The sequence below is a fragment of the Myxine glutinosa genome, chromosome 1 (assembly GCF_964187855.1).
Source record: "Myxine glutinosa chromosome 1, kmMyxGlut1.1, whole genome shotgun sequence".
Classification (NCBI taxonomy): Eukaryota; Metazoa; Chordata; class Myxini; order Myxiniformes; family Myxinidae; genus Myxine; species Myxine glutinosa.
Window position 1 is genome coordinate 16,462,455 of NC_136261.1, and position 16,402 is coordinate 16,478,856.

The 16,402-nt window shown below is 47.1% G+C and overlaps 1 long non-coding RNA gene across 1 annotated transcript in view; it reads right to left on the bottom strand.

Annotated features, from left to right (window-relative positions):
* The window catches only part of LOC137421495 (uncharacterized), a 266,707-nt gene that overhangs the window by 172,487 nt on the left and 77,818 nt on the right, over positions 1-16,402 (bottom strand). Inside the window, exon 3 of the long non-coding RNA XR_013624628.1 lies at positions 10,817-10,995. This is a non-coding gene — a long non-coding RNA (uncharacterized LOC137421495). The remainder of the gene's footprint in view (positions 1-10,816; positions 10,996-16,402) is intronic.

Genomic DNA, 16,402 nt, shown 5'->3' on the forward strand with positions numbered 1-16,402 from the left:
AGAGTGTTGGAGGCTGGGATAAAATTGATCGGGTAGGACACAGCCTTCAACTGGCTACGGGGGCGACGGCACCAATTAATGGGACGTGGTGTGGTGAGGATGGAGTTGGGTAGTCTGGAGGTCAACGTGGTGGCATGTGTGGCCTCGGTGTGCGATCAATGTCTGCTGGGATTGAGTTTTCTGGTGGAACATGACTGCCAACTAGACCCCGGGCGTGGTCATATGTGGGTGGGCACTGACAGGCTGCAGTTGGTAAGACTGGGGGATGATGAGGAGGGTGCAGGGAACGTGGTGTGCACTTTGACCGTGCCTCCCAGCTCCGAGGCTGTGGTGAAGGCGGAATTAGCAGCAGGTGTTCAACACATTGGCCATCTGGGGCGAATGGAGTCGTGGTCCTCACGGGGGGCCGAAGGATGGATGGTGGGTTGCACCCTCGTAGACAACCGTGGGCCGATATTGGCAGTTTGGCTGCTCAACTTGTCCGATGACCCTCGCACTGTAAGGGGCGATCATAGCCAAATACAGTCGTGTAGTTGAGGTCATCGGAGGAAGTGGGTCCACATGCTTGCCAGTACAGCCGGAAAAGGGGGAAAATGTGATTGGCCAGAGGGAGTGCGGGACATGATGACACGCTCTGAAAAGGGCCTAACATCGGAGCAGGTGGAGACATTGCACAATTTGGTTGGTAAGAACTTGGATGTTTTCTCTCTCTCTTCTGAGGATGTGGAACGCACGAGCCTCGTCAGGCACCAAATTAGTACTGGTGAGGCTCGGACTGTTCGTCAACCGCCAAAGCGGCTCCCTTTCGCTGAGAAAGAGGAGGCAGAAGAACAGGTGAGCAAAATGAAAAAAGTCGGATTTATCGAGCCCTCGGTGAGTCCTTGGGCGTCACTCATTGTCCTGGTGAAAAAGAAGGACAGGACCACTCGGTTCTGTGTGGATTACCGCCAGCTCAATCACGTGACACTCAAAGACTCGTATCCCCTGCCAAAGATCGATGACACCCTCGATGCAGTTTCAGGCTCAAAATGGTTTTCAACATTGGATTTGAAGAGTGGTTATTGGCAGGTGGAGATGGATAAAGAGGCGAGAGAGAAGAGAGAAAACAGCGTTCACCACAGGAAAGGGCCTCTGGCAGTTTGTCGTCATGCCTTTTGGATTGTGCAATGCCCCTGCCACGTTTTAGCATCTGATGGAACGTGTTTTAATTGGATTACCATGGCAGACTTGACTTGTCTATCTGGATGACGAATTGGTCCACTCTCCCCCATTTGAACATGCTGCTAAAAATTTGTCAGAGGTATTTGAGAGGTTAAGGGGTGCTGGGTTGAAATTTAATCCGAGCAAGTGTAAAATTTTCAGGAGAGAGGTGACTTACCAAGGTCAAGTGATTACCAAGAGCGGCATGGCCACTGACCCTGGAAAGGTAAAATCTGTAAAAGAGTGGCCCACCCCCAAAAATGTAAGGGAAGTCAGAGGATTTTTGGGCCTCTGCTCTTACGACAGGAGATTTGTGGCAAATTTCGCAGAAATTGCAAGACCCTTGCACAAATTGACAGGGAAAAGAGCCCGATTAATATGGTGAGAGAGCTGCATCGAGGCATTCAGTTACTTAAAACAACGTCTGGTGGAGGCCCCAGTTTTGGCATAACCGAAGGATGATGGCAGTTACATCCTTGATACGGGTGCAAGTCCGGAAGGATTGGGAGCTGTGTTGTCATAAATGCAACAGAGTCGAGAGAGTTATTGCGTATTACAGTCGGGTGCTTTCGAGGCCCGAGCGAAATTATTGCGTCACACGCAAATAAATTGGCCCTACTCTCTGCAGTTGGACACTTTCACCCTTACCTTTATGGGAGGGAGTTTGTGATCCGAGTGGATCATGCCTTCTTGCAACGGCTTCTTCGGTTCAAAGAGCCGGAGGGACAAATTGCAAGGTGGCTTGAGAGACTGCAGCAGTATAATGTCACTGTGTAACATCGGCCCGACAAAGCACACGCCAATGCAGACGCTCTCTCTCAGCGCCCCTGTTTGGAGGCACAGTGCAAATTTTGTGACAGACAGGAAGCCAAGGATCCAATTGGGCAGGATCAAATTGATGCATGCCTATATGCAGCAAGAGTGACCAGGCAAACTTTGCCACAACCCCCACCTGAATTGGGTGATGTGAATTAGCGAGAGAGTCAAAGGAGGATCCTGTTTTGGGGCCCCTTTTTCATTGGCTAAAGGAGGACAAAATACCTTCTTGGGAGGAGATTGCTCCACACAGGGCCCAGGTGGAGGCCTATTGGGCACAGTGGCAGATGTTGGGGTTGAAAGATGGCCATTTGAATAGGAAATGGGTCACACCAACGGGCAATGTGGCTTCCTGGTTGAAAATTGTACCAAACAAATTGAAAGAAGTTGTTATGGGGCACGTACCTGAGACTAGGACAATGGGAAATTTGGGCATGGCCAAAACTTTGTCCAAATTGTGGCAGAAGTTCGACTGGGTGAATTTGGGCAGAGACATTCAAGATTGGGTGAGATCCTGCGACCTCTGCTGCGGTAAGAAGGGACCCCCACGTGCGCGCAAGGCCCCGCTCCAGGTGTACAACATGGGAGCACCACTTGAGCGGGTGGCAGTAGATGTGGTGGGGCCCCTGCCAGTCACCCGCCAAGGGAACCGGTACATTATGGTGGCAATGGTCTATTTTACCAAGTGGCCAGAAGCATACCCATCACCCAACCAGGAAGCCCGGCTGGAAGCTCGGGTACGAGTCGAGTGATTTTTCTCCTGATTTGGCGTTCCCAGGGAGATGCACACCGACCGGGGCCAGAACTTTGAATCCGTGCTCCTGCGGTCGATGTGTGAGATCCTCCAAATTCACAAGACCAGGACGACTTCTCTTCGGCCTCAATCGGATGGGATGGTGGAGAGGATTAACCGGACCCTTTTGACACAATTGGCCCTCTTTACATCCGAAAAACAGCAGGATTGGGATGAGCACCTCCCCTTTCTACAGATGGCATACCGGACCCGACAGCATGGAACCGCATGGTGCACCCCCGCCATGTTGATGTTCGGTAGGGAGATGCGAGTCCCCACAGATTTGTTGATGGGACTGTCACCAGAGGAACCGGGTGAAGCATCTGTGGAAGGCTATGCAACCAATTTGAGAAAGAGCATAGAAAGGGCTCACGAGTTTGCAAGGAAGCAAATTGGCTTGGCTTCCTCACATATGAAAGTGCGGTATGACGTTCAGGCACACACACACCTCGGTTCCTCCCCGGAGACCTTATTTGGCTCCACTGGCCCCGGAGGAGGAAGGGGGTGTGTCCTTAACTCACCTCACCCGAGAAGGGCCCAGGGGCGGTACTTCGGCAGGTGACTGATGTGGTCTTCAAAATTGATGGCATGGTCGGTGAGGGGTGGAATGTATGCCACACCGTGTCTTGTGGGTGGGCGTTTGTTTTTGTGTAAAGGTGATGTGTTTTTATGTGGTCGTGAGGTTTGAGATTATGGATGAGGGATGATTTCTGTGATTATGAAAAGTATTGGTTAAATGTGAATATGGGATTTCACATAATGGCAGGCCATGGCAGCAACGCTTTGAAACAACTCTTTTGAAATATCTGCTCTGGAAATGTGTTAAAAAATTGAATGGCAGCAGGGTAGGAAATGTGTTTTGGGGATTTTTTGGGTGGGGAAGGTGTGCGTGTCCGCAGGTACAGATCAAGCTCTGAGGAGTGGTGACTGCGACCCCCCTCTGCGGAAAATACCCCTGACAACCAGTGGTGACTGGAAATTGGAGCCCGTCGGTGGAGGGTCTGATTGGGTGCCTTGGGTTAGAAGACTCCCGGCGACCCGTGTCGCTGCGCGGAAGCAGGAGGCAACAGAGCCTGGAGTGTGGAGACCCCCACCGGCGGGGTAACGGCGGATTTGACTGTCATGGGGCGAAGAGGTAAAGGGGGGGGGGGGGGGCAATGAATTTGGAAGTCAAGTGACTTGTGTTTGGACTGCGGGCACCACAGCCTGAAGCGCCCCCACCATCTTGATTGTGCGGTTGGCAACACACCACATACATGAGCTAGATCCATTAGTGCACCACATTAATTCCCCCGCCGCCACAATGACTGACCGAAAAGACCAACAGCAAGCGGCCGCACAGTGGTACACCGTGGCGATCAAACATTGACCAGGCCGGCTGAGAGCCACATCCAGGAAGAACTCGTGATTGGCCAGGGGAGGGGCAAGCAAAGAGCAGGCCACCAATTGGCAGAGCAGGGAAGGACGTGTGATTTGTCAGGGAAGGGACAAAAAGCTTTCCCCTGATTGGGAGTAAGGAAGGTGAAGGAGCGACACCGATTGGCTACCGACCGATGACACCTCGGCCAATCAGTAAGGAAGGCGCGAAAGAGCCACAACAAGCGACGGGCTGATTGAAGGACAAGCGCCGGTGATGCAAGAATGCGCGAAAGACCACCAAGAAATGACACACTGCTTGGGAGAGATAGAGGGTGACGTCAGAAGACGATCAGTAAAACGACTCGCTGACCGACATTTTCTCTCTTCGCCTCTGCCTCTTCAATTCTTGGCATATTTTGCGCTTGGACCTGTTCTTGCCTTCAGACTTTGGTGGAGAGACGGAGCGCCAACGATTCTTTTCCCCTGCGCTCACATACGAATGATGAGCTCAGCTTGCTGTTGGAGCGCTGACGATCCTCCTTCACTGCATTCACACACGGGACCTGACGAGCGATCACGTGGGCGCGCTGAGGGCTGCTCAGCGCCCACGACCAGGCAGTTCCCGCCAACACCAGCGCTGCGTCGGACGAACGCGCTCGATCCCTGACGATTCTTGACGAATCACAAAAGCTAAACTCGCACCACACAAACCCCAACACAACGATTATTTTATTTGAATATTCCTTCATCCGTGCATTTGAAGTGAGGTGTGGGGACGTCCCGATTTAGGACATTTATTTGCTGGCCCATTCTTGTGATTGGCACCCGTGGCAACAAAACCTTATTTCTTTTTGTACATAATTCAGTGTTCGTGTGAATCTAATCACTTCGCAGGTTGGAGAATGCGCGCGGACTGCCAGGTAAATCTCGCCGCTTCTTCATCCTCTTTCCTTCTTCCACCCGCGCATGTATAGCAAATCCGCCATTGAACCGGACGCCTCGTTAAGCTCGTTTCCATCCACTATTCCCCGGTCTTAACCGAGGGGCAATCGCACAACAATATTCACAAGAACACAGGCAGTGCATTTGTGCTTTGAGGACCTCTCTTTATTGTGAAACCCTGAACAAATTAAAGTTTAAGGAAAAACATAGGCAGGGCTCTTCTTCTGATAAACAATTTTACAACAAGGGTGTTCTCCCAATATCACACATGGCAATGAAACATGGACTACAGCAAAGATCGAGTAAAAATTGATGTCCAAACTGCCATGGAAAGATGCCATCTGAGCATAATCAAAACGGGACAAGAAAAACAACTAAATCAGATGGAAAACAAATTTTCTTGACACTGGTCACAATCAAAAAAACTCAAATGGAACTTGGCTGGATACATGGGGAAGGACAGAGACAAGAATAACAAAACTGCATTCGAAGAAAGGCCCTGAAAGAAGCACGTTGAGATCCAAGTACAGATTGAGAGATTAAGTTATGTTAACATTTTTCCTGTTTTTGTACACAAGATCGAGGCTCGTGTAAGAGCTAACATTGATCACAAAAAGACAAACTGACACATAGAACCTATGATAAAAGGAAGGATCGGGAGACAAGATGGAGAGAGCAGGGACATTGGGAGATCTGTGGGAGGGAGAGGGCTTGTGGGAGGGAGGGGGCTTGGGGGAGGAAGCATGGGAAGGGGGGGGGAGGGGTGGGAGGTAAAAAAACACATGGACACTGCTCGGACATCCAGGAGTGAAGTCGGAATTTCAAAAAAGTGGATCTGGGGTGAATTAACGGGGGAAGAAAAGATCAAGGTTTTGGATGGGAGAAGATAAGAAATGGTAGTGAACAGCTGTTTTAAAGGCCTGGAGGGAGGAGTGGGATTGAAAAAGAGTGAGGGAGTTTGTTCCAGAGGCAGGAGAGAAAAGGAATGAAAGAGTGAAGGTGAGCAGAGAATCTTGATTTTGGCAGTTTAACCATAAGAGGGTTGCAGGCAGATCTTGTGCGACCTTTAGGAATATTTGGGGGGCAGAGCCCAGAGAGAGCTGGAGGAGCAAGGCCAGAGAGGAGTCGGTAGAAGACAGAAAGACCACCAAGAGGAAGTCCGCAAGCCATGCGTGGAGATTTCCATTGAGTTTGGTGAGCAGAGCGGGGTGCTAGACCGTATCGAAGGCATGTGCTCTGTCGAGGGAGACGGCTCTGATTTATTGTTTGGCATTAAGGATCTCCATCCATTGTTGAGAGAGCAGAAGCAGCATGTCCAGAGTAGAACGTCCTGCTATGAAATCAAATTTATGATCCAAGATCAAGCCATCAGAGAAGAGGAAGGATTTGATGTCAGAAGCGATGATTGAATCCATGACCTTGCTGATTGTTGGGAGCAGGCTGATTGGTCTGTAGTTTCAAGGATCTGTTTTTGCACCTTTTTGTGCAAAGCGGTGATGTTGGCTGATTTCCAAGCAGATGACAGTGACCTTGAACAAAATAGAGGGTGAAGAGAACAGAGAAAGGGTGAGGTCAAGAGGCAGAGCAGGATTTTAGGACCCGTGGGCTGATACAGTCTGGTCCAGTTGCAGAATCAGTCAAGGTTTGACAAAAAGTTCTCCACCTTGTCAGGAGAGAAGGACACAGAGTCCAGGAGCAGCTGGGTACGACTGAATACGGTGAGTACAGAGAGATGGGTTTGGGACACAAGATTTGATGCAAACACAGAGTTGAGGCATTCGGCTTTTTCACGTGCGGTGTCAGCTGTGTAGCCATTTGAGGGAAGGGAGGGGATGGATGGGGGAACAAACACCAGAAACAGATTTGACCAGATGCCACCAGGATTTGGAGGAGGGCGACAGGTTTGAGAATTCAGTCTTGAGAGCAGAGAGATACTGTTTCCTGGCTCTCCTGAGGGTAGATACACACTTGTTCCGAGCTTTGTGAAAGGAACTGAGATTAACTTCAGTTGGATTTGCCTTCCATGAGGTGATGGCAAGTTGCTTCATGGCAACTGCCTCACCACAATCTTCAGTGCGTCATGGACGGGAGGAAGGGTACGACAACTGAAGAGGAGATGGGATAAATCTATGCATGAGAGAGCAGTTTACTTTGGAAGAATTCCCAGGAAGAGTTGATGTCAGAGGCAGTAAAGTTTGGAGACCAGTCCAGATGATTGATGGCTGCTTGAAAACAATGCCAGTCAGCCTGAGTTAAATGCCAGACTCGTCGGTGCCGAGGAGGCTCTCTGTGATTGGCCAGAGTGATGTCCACTTTAACAAGGAAATGATCAGAAGAACCGATTGGAGCAGAAGAGCAGCAGACATTTGCAGGGAAGCTAGACATAACCCAGCCGAGAATAGAATATACTCCGTTTACTGAGATCTGGGTCGGGAAATTGACAGATTGTGTCAGTCCCAGTGAGTAGCAGAAGTCCTTTGCTGAGGTCTCATCGCTGGTGTGAGAGGAACCTACACCCAGCCAGTTGGCATGACAGTTCAAGTCGCCATCTATGAGGAAGCGAGAGTTGGGATGAGTGGATAGAAGTTAGTCCATGTTGTCAGACAGCGAGATGTAAATGGAGTCATCACTGTTTGGAGGATGGCAGAGAACACATATGAACAAAAGGTGGGAGCGGAGAAGACGCCGAAGCCAGAGGTACTCTTGGGGGTGGGGTGGAGGGAGGGCAGTGCAAGGAGAGTGAGGAAGAGAGTTTTTGATAAAGATAGCAACCCCACCACCAGGACAAGGCCCGGGTCTATCATACCGGAGGAGGGAGTAATCAGGAAGAGATATGAAGAAATCAGAGACATCTTGAAGTAGGAAAGCATCTGTTAAGCAGATTATTTTGATTTTTTTTTTGTATACAAGATCGAGGCTCGTGCAATAGGTAACATTAATCACACAAAAAGTCAAACCGACACATAACACACAAAATAAGGGGAGCGGTAGAGGTACGTGCTGGAAGGGAGGGGAAGTGGAGAGGAGGCAGCTTTGAGGAGGAGGTGGGAGGGGGTAGAATTGGAGAAAAATAGTAGGGGGGAGATTTGAAGGGGAGGTTTGAGGGGGGGAGTTTTGAAGGGGAGGTTGTTGTTAGGGTTAGGGTTAGGTTAGGCATTTTTTTTATGTGAGCATTCCAGCGTGGGTTGCACTGTGGAAGTTCACGCTCCGTTGAGAAATAAAATCCTCGTCAAAAAATAACTTTTGTAAGGACGCTCTCGTTGGTTGTTATCTCCATATGCGGGTTTTAGGAGGTGCGAGTAAGTTCTCCCTGAACTTAAAATCTCCACCTCCTTTTTCAGTGAAGGGTCATTATTCATGAACCACTTTGTGAAATTTCATTCTCATAGTTTTGTTCCAAGGGCCCGTTTTAGAATCCTCACTGAACATCTAACAGCCTCCACCTGTATCTTGTTTGTCATGATATTCTCCAGAATGCTTTGAAGTGCTCAGTTGGGGTTTTCTTGATCATCCAGAGTCCCTGTTGCTCCGACTATCACAGGTACAATTTCAGGTTTCTTCAATGTCAAAATACTATTGACGTCATTTTTCAGATCCTGCTGTTTCAGATTTCAGCTCTCCTGTATGGACACTTGTATGTTATTTCAAATTGCTTTTTTGAGAGAAACCATTGTCACATATCGAGCATTTGTGTGGTCGCTCTCCTGTGTGGATCCTCATATGCAATTTCAATTTGCTGTTGTTTGAGAAACCTTTATCACATGTCGAGCATTTGTAAGGTCTCGAGCTTTGTTTTAGATTCGATTCGATTAGATTAGATTAGATTTTAGATTAGGTCTAGAGCTAGATTTGTGGGAATAGAGCCTGTGATTGATGTTGTGAAGAGAACCAGTTGAGATGGTTTGGTCATGTGTTGAGGAAGCATGAAAGTGACTGGTTGAGAAGAGTGATGGAATGAATGTAGAAGGAAGATGGGGAAGACCGAGAAAGACTTGGCTAAAGATGGTGGAAGAACAAATGCGGGCAGGGGTTAACAAGGGGAGATGCAGAAATAGGGCAAAATGGAGAAGATTGTCATGGGGGACCGCAAGGCTAACCCCCGCTCTAGCAGGGAAAATGGCCTTAAAATGCATGTTGTTGTTGTTTTGAGCATTTGAAAGGTCGCTCTCTTGTGTGGATCCTCACATGTAATTTCAATTTACTGTCGCAAGGGAAACCTTTATCACATATCGAGCATTTGCAAGGATACTCTCCTGTATGGATCATCATGTGCCGATTCAAATCACCTTTTCCAAAGCAACCTTTATCACATATCGAGCATTTGGAAGGACGCTCTCCTGTGTGGACCATCATATGCCTTTTCAAATCGCCTTTTCCAGAGAAACCTTTGTCACATATCGAGCATTTGTAAGGTCGCTCTCCTGTATGGATCCTCATATGTAATTTCAATTTACTGTCGTGAGGGAAACCTTTATCACATATTGAGCATTTGTTAGGATACTCTCTTGTATGGATCATCATATGCGTTTTCAAATCGCCTTTTCCAGAGAAACCTTTGTCACATATCGAGCATTTGTGAGGACGCTCTCCTGTATGGATCCTCATATGCCTATTCAAATCACCTTTTCCAAAGCAACCTTTATCACATATCGAGCATTTGTAAGGATACTCTCTTGTATGGATCATCATATGCGTTGTCAAATCACCTTTTCCAAAGCAACCTTTATCACATATCGAGCATTTGGAAGGACGCTCTCCTGTATGGACCATCATATGCCCTTTCAATTTACCATTTCTGAGGAATCCTTTGTCACATATCGAGCATTTGTGAGGACGCTCTCCTGTATGGATCCTCATATGCCTATTGAAATCACCTTTTCCAAGGAAACCTTTATCACATATTGAGCATTTGTGAGGACGCTCTCCTGTATGGATCATCATATGCTTTTTCAAATCACCTTTCTGAGAGAAACATTTGTCACATATCGAGCAGCTGTAAGGACGCTCTCCTGTATGCGTCCTCATATGTAATTTCAAACTGTTGTGAGAGAAACTTTTATCACACATCGAGCAGCTGAAAGGACGCTCTCCTGTATGGATCCTCGTATGTAATTTCAAATGGTGGGTTTGAGAGAAACCTTTATCACATATTGAGCAGCTGTAAGGACGCTCTCCTGTATGGATCCTCATATGTGATTTCAAATGCAATTTTTGCGAGAAATCTTTGTCGCATATCGAGCATTTGTGAGGACGCTCTCCTGTATGGATCATCACATGTGTCTTCAAATGACCTTTTGTCAAGAAAGCTTTATCACAAACAGAGCACTTGTGGGGGCGTTTTCCAGTGTGGATCCTCATGTGTATTTTGATGTCACTCGTTGAAACAAAATCCATTCTGCACACATTACACTTGTAACAAAGTCGCTTTTCTCGAACCTTTTTGTGTTTGTTTAATTTCATATTAATCTTGGTGTTGCGAGGCCCTGACATGCATTTGTATTTCATCGGAAATGAGTCTTCATCTTGTGATTGCTTCTTCAAAAAAGGCTTCTTCCTCACCGTCAAGCTGCGACTGGACCTTATTTGTCCCATATTATTTCTCCATTGTTCTACAGAAACAAAGAACACAATATTTTCTTTTTTTTTGTCAAAATCAAAATGCAAAGTATTTGACACTTTTCTGAAAATTATATATTTTCTCAATACAAAAGATTGCATGTTAATGTTTTTACATTTCCACTCACCAGATGCAAAACAGGAAGCACTTCCGTTTGTCATGTGAATATCATCTGAACCTTCCTTTGCAGACGCACATTTTGAATCTTCTGTGACAGATGAATCGTTGTCATGTTGTCTGCCTTCCACATTTACAGGACAGACATCACCTGTGTAGAAATCAGCGTCAGTCTTTTCCAGGGAAATGAGATTGAGAAACATCGAGAGAGTTCATAGAACATGTTACGCCACACAATGTACACTTCAATTCAAATACAACAATTAAGTAAAAGATTGTTAAAGAAAAATTCCGGATGTTAACCCTCTGGAGTCTATTCCCATGATGCACATCGAATCCAGGACGCGGTAATTGCACGGTAAATTTGAATGTGGTTAGAGCCAATAAATTCAGCTTATAGACGTTTCGGCGCATGCGTGAAGCCGATATAATCAGCTTGTAGACTCCAGAGGGTTAAGCACGATTGAAGCAGTCTTCTACATCATCCTTATACACCACCCTATTTGACATGTCCAAGTGCTGCTATACTGGAGGTTATTGGAATAAACAAGAAGACGATTTATGTTCAACAGTGTTCAAGTATCTATCTATAATTCCAGTAATCTCTGTGTGTTTGTTTGTACGTTTGTTTGTTTGTCTGTGACCGCTGTTTCTCGACAACCACGGGTCCGATATACTTTAAACTTGCCAGGTATATTGCTGGGGACCCGAGGATGTGCCTTTTCAAGGTTTCATATTAATCGGACAATTACTTACCGAGCTATGTCCAAAAAACGATTCAACCAATCAGAGAGCAGCGAGCTATCGCGTGTGCCGAACGTGGCGAACACACTCTGCCTCGGATGGCACATTTGAGAGCGTATTCATTTATTTCACGTTTGCAAACTATGTTGGCGCTATGTTGGCATTAAACTATGTTTTAAAACTAATAATAAAACTAATAAAAACTAATTTGCGATTCATCGTAACTGCGATATACGACCTTCCGGAGCTCCTGTGAGAGTGTGCGCCATTACGGATAGTACGGGTACGTGCATGCCATATGTTGGCGTTAAACTATGTTTTAAAACTAATTAAACGGACAAATTTCATGTCATGTTTCATGTAAATAGAGGGGGGGGGGGGGGATTGTCACTGTACTCGCAAGCCGTTCGCCGTTCGCTTTGGCGTTGCGAATGGACCAAAACATTTCATGGACCAAACCATTTCATGTAAAGCGTTCGCCGTTCGCTTTGGCGTTGCGAATGGACCAAAACATTTCATGGACCAAGCCATTTCATGTAAATAGAGGGGGGGATATAATTTTAGATATAGATATAGTACGGGCATGCCCTAGTTTAATTCAATTTAAATAAAGTAAAGATTGCAAAAATCCTTTCAAAATAAAAAAATCAGGAATTTACTGGCATTGTAGTGTAGTGTCTATTACCTCACTACATCTAACACGTTACATTAGTTATTTGTGCCTGTTGTTTGTGTCCTTTATGATGTCATTCCAAACATTAAGTTTCCTGTTTGGAATGATTTTCAATGTTGTTTGACTGCCAAACCGGCAGACACAGTGAAAATATTGTTGCAGACACGGGGTTTGGGGTGCATCACGTGTGCGACCTCTCGGACTCTCCCGGACCTCTGGACCTGCAGGCCGCCGTGCCGTGGATAGGTCCCCGGCCAGAAAAGATGTTGAGCAACAACCGACACCGATTGAGACCGCCAAACATAGCAACACAATTGATCTCGGCAGGCGATCCCTCCATGCCATGAACAGGCAGGAAGCTTCTCCTTGGGTGCCCAGCGCGTTCAAACAGCAGCGATTGCTCTGGCGTTGCAGCATTTAAGCTGATTCCACACTGAATATTCTAACCTCAGTAAGCCCCTCTCTGTGCAGAAGTTCGACGGTGCATCCGTAGTCTTCCAGTTAATTTAAAATTTTGCACTGGCATTCGGCGGATTTCCTGCAGGGAACCCCGACGTGTTCTCCATATTCACTGCTTATGCTGCAGAAGTCACACACATACATACGCCCCTCCCCGTGACCTTGACCACGCCCACTATCACATCATGGTACTTCCCCCAAACCATGCACGCTCACAAGCCGCCTCGCAGACCAGCACACACAATTTACACACACCGGCCATCTCACGATCCCTCTCAAGCCAATTATTCGCACAATCAGCTCCACAATCATTCTCACTCCATTCACACACATCGGGCCACCCCATGACAGTTTACACACTGCTTTGCAAATGAGCCAATCCCACAGAGGCTTCTCCAAACTCTGTCATACATTCATTCAAGAACCTCTTTGTCCACCTGACTCCGACTTCTCCCGATGAAAGTATCATTTGTGTAATGCCTCGTCAACACCTGGCAACCTTCCCTTTTTCATCCTCTTCAATGCCGTCCGCACTTCCTTTTCCATGATCTCTACTTTTCCCTCCACTTAACTCTGCAGCTCCAGCTCGCTGTTGCTTCCTTCCTGATTAAACAGCTCTTTGAAATATCCTACACAAACCTTCAATCATGCAACCGTCTTTGTCACGAGCGCACCGCTTCTATCCTTAATCTTCTGCAATTCCCTTGAATGCCTCTGCACTTCTACCATTCCTTCTCCATTTCTTCCCCTTCTTTGCCAAATTGCTCATACCTGGCCCTCAACCTCTCCTTGTACACTTAGGTGACAATTCCCATAAACCTCCCCCACATAATAACCTTCTGACCCCCTGTTCCTTGGATGTTCATGAAACTGGCATCTCATCTGCTGGCATTAGTTGGTGGGCATTAGTTGGTGGGCGTTAGGCAGGGAAATACTGCTGGATTCTGATGTTGATGCATCGTTTTACTGTTTTATCAGAATAGGTGAGTTCGAAATGTTTGGAGGAATATCCATTTTGAAATTAGTTCCCTCTTCCAGATCACCTTCACCTACACACAAGTCGACATTTTATTTTATTGTCCACAAAGTCGAGGCTTGTGTAAGAGCAACACAAAAAGCGCAAATGTTGTGTGCAGGAGATGAGATGGAAGGGAAGTGGTGTGAGAATGGTGAAGGGTAGGCAGGGACAGAAATACAAGTTTGTGTGGCTCGGGTGCCCAGAAGGTGTGAATGGTATTGGTGTCCTGTTTTCTGAGGAATTTGTAGACAGTGTGGTGAGTGTGACTTGAGTGAGTGAAAGGTTGATGATGGTGCAAATGATGATTGGAAACTCTTGGTGAACGCCATCTCGGGATGTGCTCCGCAGGTTGGTCGGAGCGATGAAGAGGACAAGTTCTGGGGTGCAACAGAGAAGCTGATGGAAAACGTGAAAGATGAGGAAGTTGTTGTGGTAGGAGGAGACCTAAATGGACATGTGGGAAGGAGTGTGGACGGTTTTGAGGGAGTTCATGGGGGTTACGGATGTGGTGTGAGAAATGGAGAAGGTGAAAGGATTTTGGAGTTTGCTGATGGAGCTGATTTGTTGATTTGTAATACTCAGTTCCAGAAAGAGGATAATAAGCTTGTGACATGCACGTCAGGTGGGTAGACGACAACCGTTGACGACCTGCTGGTGCGAAGGCGAGATAGGGGGCACCTCCCGGACACAAAGGTGATCCCGGGGGAGGAGGTTGTTTCACAGCACCACTTGGTTGTCTGTGACATAAGGGTGAAAGGTGCGAGGAGAGCTCGGCAGGTGAAGTACCAACCGAGAATTAAGGTGTGGAGGTTGAAAGAGGTGACAGTGAGGAAGGCATTAAAAGAGAGGCTGAGTATGGTGGAGGCTGATGTGGTTGAGCTTGAAAGTGGTTGGATGTTGTTACATGCTCCTCCCCAAATCCTGGTCACGGTGTACCTCCGAGCCCCGAGAGGATGCACGGCAGAAAGATGTGTTATTCTGTGTGTCAAAGATCAATGGTGAAACCACACCAATTGTTACCAACAAACAAGTATTGTATTAAGGTCACACAAGAATAACAGCACAAAAACAATAGTAAACAATTACACAACCAATATATCATTCCTGTGATGGTACCATCAGTTCCGTACAATATAACTCACTGTGCTCCAAGTGAGCGAAAAGAACATTCCCAATGTCTCCATTCCAGCATCAAGCCAAAGTCGATCCACGCTCCAGTGATCGTAAGAACGATGTCTTATCGAGACCAGAATCCCGTTCGGTTGACAGTCACACTGTCAAAGATGGGCATCCTCAAGAGGTGACTGGGAAATCACACCTTCGGGTATGGACGTTCAACGGCTCCCAATCGGCGAAGCGCAAATTCCCACTCAAAATCCACGTTACACACACACACAAGGTTAACGTCTGGATACGGTGAAATGGTTGAAGCGAGGTGAAGAGCCGAGAGCAATGCGAAATCGGGCGTGAGGCAAAAATGGCCAACTGGCCCGTACTCGAGACGTAACGGCACTCCAACGATTCTCTTCGGAATCAACCGCAAAGCCTGTCACAGCGATAACAACTCTGTCGCAGGAATCCCTTTCCCAGGAAACCCAAAGTTCACTCATGACCCCCGTTCGCCAGCGTTTGCTCAAGACCTCAAAGCAGCTCGGCTCCTTCTGGACTTCCTTCGCTCCGCCTCCTTTTCCCTCTTCTTCCTCTTCGTCCGGTTCCCGATCCAGTTTCTGGTTTCCTCTTCTTCCTCTTCATCCTCTTCGTCCAGTTCCCGATCCGGTTTCTTTTAAAACACTAACTTTTTTTTACCTTTTGAAAACAGTTATCTCTATTTCACTTAAACGATAACAATTATAGTACATGCAACGAAAAATGTTTACAGTAGATGAGAACCACAACAAAGGAAGTGACGAATCCGTAACAATGTCAATGAAAGATAGTCTGTTGGGAGCTGTTGGTGAGGTATGTGGATGGACAAAAGGACCACTGAGGGACTCGGAAACATGGTGGTGGGATGATGAAGTTGGAAAGAAGATTGACGAGAAGAGCAAGAAGTTCAAGGAGTGGCAGAAGGCGAAGGGTATGGGGGCAGAAAAGGCAGAGCATGAACGTTATAAGGCAGCCAAGAAGGCTGCAAAGAAAGAGGTAGCAAAGGCGCAGGCCTGTAGGAAAATGTTCGGAGAACGCTTGGATTTGGAAGAGGGTCAGAGAGCGGTATTCAGGATTGCAAAGCAGATCACGAAAGAGAGGTGTGATGTGATGGGGGTGAGTTGCTTGAAGGATGAAGTGGGACAAATCGTTGTGGACCCAGATGGAATTAAAGGAAGATGGAAGAGATATATGGAAATACTGTTGAATGCAGAGAATGAATGGTTCGGCAACATAGAGAGTAACCCAGTTTTAGGACCGGCAGAGAAGATAACCGAGAAGGAAGTTGAGGAAGCAATAAAAGCAATGAAGAGTAGAAAAGCAGGAGGGCCGACGGGAGTTGTGGGAGATATGTTGAAGGCAGCGGGAAATTGGGGCATTCCAGTGGATTGGGAACTGAGTACCCTCGTCCCTCCACACAAGGGGAAAGGTGACACTCTGGACTGTGGCTCGGGTTGAGCGATAAAGTTATTGGAGCATGGAATGAAGGTATTGGAAAGGGTGTTAGAGAGGAGGATA